General features: G+C 43.9%; 2 pseudogenes; one reads left to right on the top strand and one right to left on the bottom strand.

Annotated features, from left to right (window-relative positions):
* Positions 1-1,803: 1,803 nt before the first annotated feature.
* LOC129827281 (profilin-3-like) lies at positions 1,804-3,986 on the top strand (annotated as a pseudogene).
* A 614-nt stretch (positions 3,987-4,600) lies between these two features.
* The window catches only part of LOC129827282 (ADP-ribosylation factor-like protein 3), a 5,565-nt pseudogene continuing 4,348 nt past the window's right edge, over positions 4,601-5,817 (bottom strand).

Raw genomic sequence — 5,817 nt, forward strand, 5'->3', positions numbered from 1 at the left:
GTGAAAGAGTGGCCACATAAGTCAGCCAAAGAAATCGCTGCGTATGGCAAGGAAGGTATAAACAAACTTCGAAGGAAAGCTTTCTCGGCAGCACTGACCAGAGCGCAGGTCAAGAGAAACCAGAGTGATGCACAGCAAAATAACCCAGATGAACCCAAGACTCGGATCCGAAGATCACCAGCCGGCTCTGCGGTAACAAAACTGATTGACATCAGGAAATTCAGCAATCTGACCAGGCTGATCCGAGTCATTGCCTGGGTTTGGAGAGCCGCAACGAGATGGAAAGAAATGTTAACCAAGAATTCAGCCTCAGATAAACCAAAGTGGGAGGACGCTCTTTCAACAAACTGGAGGTACAGAGCCAAACAAGCTGTACTCACTGTCGGGGAGTGTGAGGATGCACTAAGAGACTTGTTCCTTGCAGCTCAAGAAGGTATAACCTTTCAAGATACCACTCTCAACAGACTCGCTGTTTACAGAGATAAAGAGACTGGGCTCTTAGTTTGTGGAGGAAGGTTCCAGATCTTTGATGAGGACAAAACTGCCGTACCAATTCTACCATATGAGGCATGGATATCCACTCTCCTAGCTCAAGAGGCCCATGGTGCAAATCATGAAGAAATAGCAGGCACACTCCTCCGGATGAGGAAGAAAGCCTGGGTGATAAAAGGCCGGAAGCTGGCTAAAAAGAGAGTTGACAACTGTGTGGTGTGCAGAAAGGCCAGGGCCAGAAAGTGCCAACAGATCATGAGTGACCTTCCATCCGAGCGGATAACACCAGCCAGACCATTTGAGTACACAACAGTGGACTTATTTGGACCGTATGAAGTCAAGGACGAGGTGAAAAAGAAAACCAAGCTCAAGGTGTGGGGTATTGTCTTCTGTTGCATGGTATCCAGAGCTATACACACAGATGTTGTCAGTGACCAGTCGACGGAAGGCTTCCTACTGGCTTACCAAAGATTCACGGCACTGAGAGGGCACCCAAAGAAATTGTGGTCAGATCCTGGAAAGAACTTTGTGGGTGCCAGACCTGCCCTCAATGAACTCTACATCTTCTTGGATCAACTAGGTAAATCTGAGCTTGAAAATGAAGCTTCCAAGCATGGGACAGAATGGAGCTGGAAAATCCACCCAGCAGACTCCCCTCACAGGAATGGAGCTGCAGAAGCAGCTGTTCGTACTGTGAAGCGGGCTTTGCACAACCTGGGAGGAGAAGGACTCTTCACATGGAGTGAGTTTCAAACATTTCTCTACACGGCTGCTAACCTTGCCAATGAAAGGCCCATAGATGCAAGAACTCAAAGCCGGGAGGACTGCATAGAATACATCAGCCCAAATTCCCTTCTGCTTGGACGGATTGGACCCAGAGGAGATCTTGGATGCTTTGATTTTGAAAGCTACCCATACAAAAGATTGAGAGCTATCCAAACAGAAGTTGACCGGTTCTGGAGGAAGTGGAGTCAGTTAGCTGGGCCCAATCTATTCGTGAGGAGTAAATGGCACACAACACATAGGAATGCGGCTGTTGGAGATGTTGTCTGGCTGGCTGACCAAAATGCCTGGAGGGGTCACTACAAACTAGCCAGAGTCATCAGTGTCAACATTGACAAGAAGGGCATCGTCAGAGATGTGCATGTCAGAACTTTTCCCAGCTACCCAGTCCCAACTGTGAAGCCTGCTCAAGAGAAGTCAAAGACACTCTCAACTAAAATACCTGCTACAGTTCTTCATAGGGATGTCAGACGCATCATTGTTATACTTCCTGTTGAAGAAGGAAGAGCCTGATAGCTGAAATCGAACATGCCCAACACAGAGGTTCGTGTGACCTCCTTCGGTTCAAGAACCAGGAGGTCAAGTGGGAGGTGTTGCGTCAAAACAGAACACTCAAAACATGAGCACAATGGCAGCTCTTCCTTTAAAGACCTCCAGGCCTCAAGAGGGCAGATAACCCAAAAAACACAGGTGGAACTAAAAAATTGAGCCAGGATTTCTGGAGGGACTACTTTTACATGCGCACCTGTCAGATAAGCATGGGTATAAAATGTTTGGTCCTCAACATACACACAGCTCATTGTTCAACCCTAAAGACGCAACTGGTATGTAATGTTTGGAATTATTTATTATGTTGCATCCAGTGCTTAGCAATTTACATGTTTAACTCTGGTAGGAATTTTGACTTTTGTTGTGGATATTTTCTGACCTCAGAAGTAATTGCTAGAAGTGCTAGATTAAATTGTTTAAACGTTTACTTTATTCAAAGCCATGCTTTGTTGCTGTGTCATGCATTGTTTAGTGTAAAATAATGCATGTTTATTCTCTGTTTAAGGTTATCAACCTATTCCTAGTGCTAGTGCTATTCCTAGTGCTAGTGCTATTCCTAGTGCTAGTGCTATTCCTAGTGCTAGTGCTATTCCTATTGCTATTGCTATTCCTATTCCCTATTCCTCTGTGATTCAACTACTCTATTCAACAAATCAACTATTTCAACATATTCAACAAATGGCATCAAAACCATAATAAAACACTGGAAAGGAATTGAGTTGTCCCTTTGCATCCTTCACGGGTTGAGCAAGCCGTTTTCAAGTTTGGGCAGAGCTGAAAATAATTATAACACCTAGACAACTTGACAACCTATATGTTATCCATGGCATCGTTCAGCTACGATGCTGTGAAAGATAAGATATTACAGTTTTTAATGTCCTGTTGGTAGGATAGTCTTGATCGGAGCTCATCCAGTTGATTTTCCAATGATTGCACGTTGGCTAATAGGACTGATGCTAGAGGCGGATTACCCACCCCGGCCTACGTCCCCGATATCTCCATCTCTTCTTCATGCGAATGACGGGGATTTTGGCCTTGCCCGTTATCTGAAGTACATCCTTGCGTCTGACTCGTTAAAGAAAATATCTTCGTCCAGTACGAGTTGAGTAATCTCATATCGGTCATAAGAGACGGTGGCAGAAACATTATGTACAAAATAAGTTACAAAGAATGCAAAAAAAGACACACAATAGCACAGTTGGTTAGGAGCCTGTAAAATGGCAGCCATCTCCTCCGGGGCCATTATATGTGAGATATGAGATTAGGTTTAAGAAGACTGTGTAGGAAGTGAAAAGTAGCTTTTCTCTGAGTCATCACCACGAAGGCTTGCCAAGATTCATGTGTGATTCAGCAGGCTAATCTTGTGATGTTTCAGTTTGTGATGTGTCACAACCACATTCTCCATGCATTTCAATTGGTCACATCACAGGTTGTGATGGCATGACTTTATTTTCAGTCACTACAATACTGCCATCTGTAGGTAACACAGGTTCGCTTCAATATCATGTGACCAAGCAGGATGTTGCAAGAATAGATATTATTAGTCAGACACAGGGTATCTTTCATAAGCTGTAAGCTAATCGAATCTGCATACAGGTTGCTATGGAAATTCCTTGATCAAAATATTCTATTGCTATTGTAACACATAATTAGCTATTTTGCTAGCAATTAAGATTTGCTTTGTTCTTAGTGTAGCTGGTCAACACACCACAGCCACACACAGCTGAACAGTCAAAACAACTATCAACAAACAATCCATCAAGAGAGTTGAGGGAGTGGTGGGTCTAGTTTGTGCAGGACATAGCCATCATGGGCCTGTATGACAACAAGGCCTTTTGGGCCTCCAAGCCTGGGGGTATCCTGGCAGCCATCTGTCCATAGGAAGTGAAGGCTGTGGTGGGTAAAGACAGAGGAAGTCTCCTGCAGGAGGGGGTCACCGTTGGAGGCCGGAAGGTGGCAATGGTACGAGACCATAAGACGGGCACTGAGAAAGAGATCCTATTCGTTGACCTCAGAACCAAACGTAGTGAGAGTTTATCTCTCATGGTGGCCCTGGCGACCAAGGCTCTGGTGTCTGTGATGGGCAAACGAGGGGTGCATGGCACATAGTCAACAAGAAGGTGTGTGACATATCCAAGTTCCTCCGTGAGAGTGGGGTGTGAAGACCTCCGTCCACGATATTGTGGACCAGTATATCAGAGAGATGGGCTATTCTTCATTAAAAACTCTGAGGTGTTACATGAGTAGGAGTGAAAAAGATTGACACTTTTTATCACTTGACAGAGGATTTAAAACCAAACAGACTGAGAAGAAAATATAACTAGCGCTTTAAATGTAAAAAATCTCTTTATACAGACTTTATACATATACACTACTCTGGTGTTTACCGAACTGACTGACTGACTCAAACAATATGACGTTATGTCAGGTCTCTCCTTGTGTTACATTACAAATAAGAAAACACAGAGACACCCCATTGGAAGCTTCCAGACATGGGGTAAAACAGAAATTATATGCACATAAAAATGGAGAACAAAGCCAATTTAAGGCAAGTAGATCATTTCATTACAGTGTAATCAAATATAGGGCCGATTTGTAAATATAAAAACAAACCATTCGTTCAAATTTTAAGGCCAAAATTCTTCTTTCATTGGAGCACTCTTTAAAATAAGGTATCTCACCCACACTGCAGTAATAAAACAACCAGTGTACAAATAAAAGAGGTGGGTGTGTTTCTTTCTGGTTAAAAGGGGATTGGTACAGTACGGCTGGTGGTTTATTTCTTCTTATTTACAATGTTATTGCAAATCCAGTTCATGCCATGCTATTGTGATGGACAGGGAGAAAGAGCGAGAGAGCGAGTGAGCGAGAGAGCGAGAGAGCGAGAGAGCGAGAGAGCGAGAGAGCGAGAGAGCGAGAGAGCGAGAGGAAATAGGTTCAAATTCAAATATTATCAACCAGGAAGTTTTCGTTCACGATGATATTCCATTTTAGGTGTTCTACCTTACATATGTATCCTCATCCTAATGTAAAACTAATTTGTGTTACACAATCCTTCCTAAAGAATGCATTGGTTTCCTGATTCTGGCTTAAGTGCACCTTAATACACTGTAATCAACCAGTCAATAAGTCGGTCTAATTCCGTTTGTACTGTGTGATTAACACTGACCTGTACTCCTTTCCCGGACACTGCTGAGCAGGCCTGGATCTGCCACTGGCGGTCCCGATACGTGTGCAGGTTGAGTCCTTCAGCAGGCGAAGCCGTGGCCAGTTCCTGTTTATTGGCAAAGATGAGCACTGGCACGCCCTTCAGATTCTCCTCATCAATCAGCTCTTCCAGCTCCTAAAGAGGGGAAGAGAGCGAAAAGAAAGAGGGGAAGAGAGCGAAAAGAAAGAGGGGAAGAGAGCGAAAAGAAAGAGGGGAAGAGAGAGAAAAGAAAGAGGGGAAGAGAGAGAAAAGAAAGAGGGGAAGAGAGAGAAAAGAAAGAGGGGAAGAGAGAGAAAAGAAAGAGGGGAAGAGAGAGAAAAGAAAGAGGGGAAGAGAGAGAAAAGAAAGAGGGGAAGAGAGAGAAAAGAAAGAGGGGAAGAGAGAGAAAAGAAAGAGGGGAAGAGAGAGAAAAGAAAGAGGGGAAGAGAGAGAAAAGAAAGAGGGGAAGAGAGAGAAAAGAAAGAGGGGAAGAGAGAGAAAAGAAAGAGGGGAAGAGAGAGAAAAGAAAGAGGGGAAGAGAGAGAAAAGAAAGAGGGGAAGAGAGAGAAAAGAAAGAGGGGAAGAGAGAGAAAAGAAAGAGGGGAAGAGAGAGAAAAGAAAGAGGGGAAGAGAGAGAAAAGAAAGAGGGGAAGAGAGAGAAAAGAAAGAGGGGAAGAGAGAGAAAAGAAAGAGGGGAAGAGAGAGAAAAGAAAGAGGGGAAGAGAGAGAAAAGAAAGAGGGGAAGAGAGAGAAAAGAAAGAGGGGAAGAGAGAGAAAAGAAAGAGGGGAAGAGAGAGAAAAGAAAG

This window comes from Salvelinus fontinalis, chromosome 29 (assembly GCF_029448725.1).
Source record: "Salvelinus fontinalis isolate EN_2023a chromosome 29, ASM2944872v1, whole genome shotgun sequence".
In the NCBI taxonomy this organism is placed as follows: Eukaryota; Metazoa; Chordata; class Actinopteri; order Salmoniformes; family Salmonidae; genus Salvelinus; species Salvelinus fontinalis.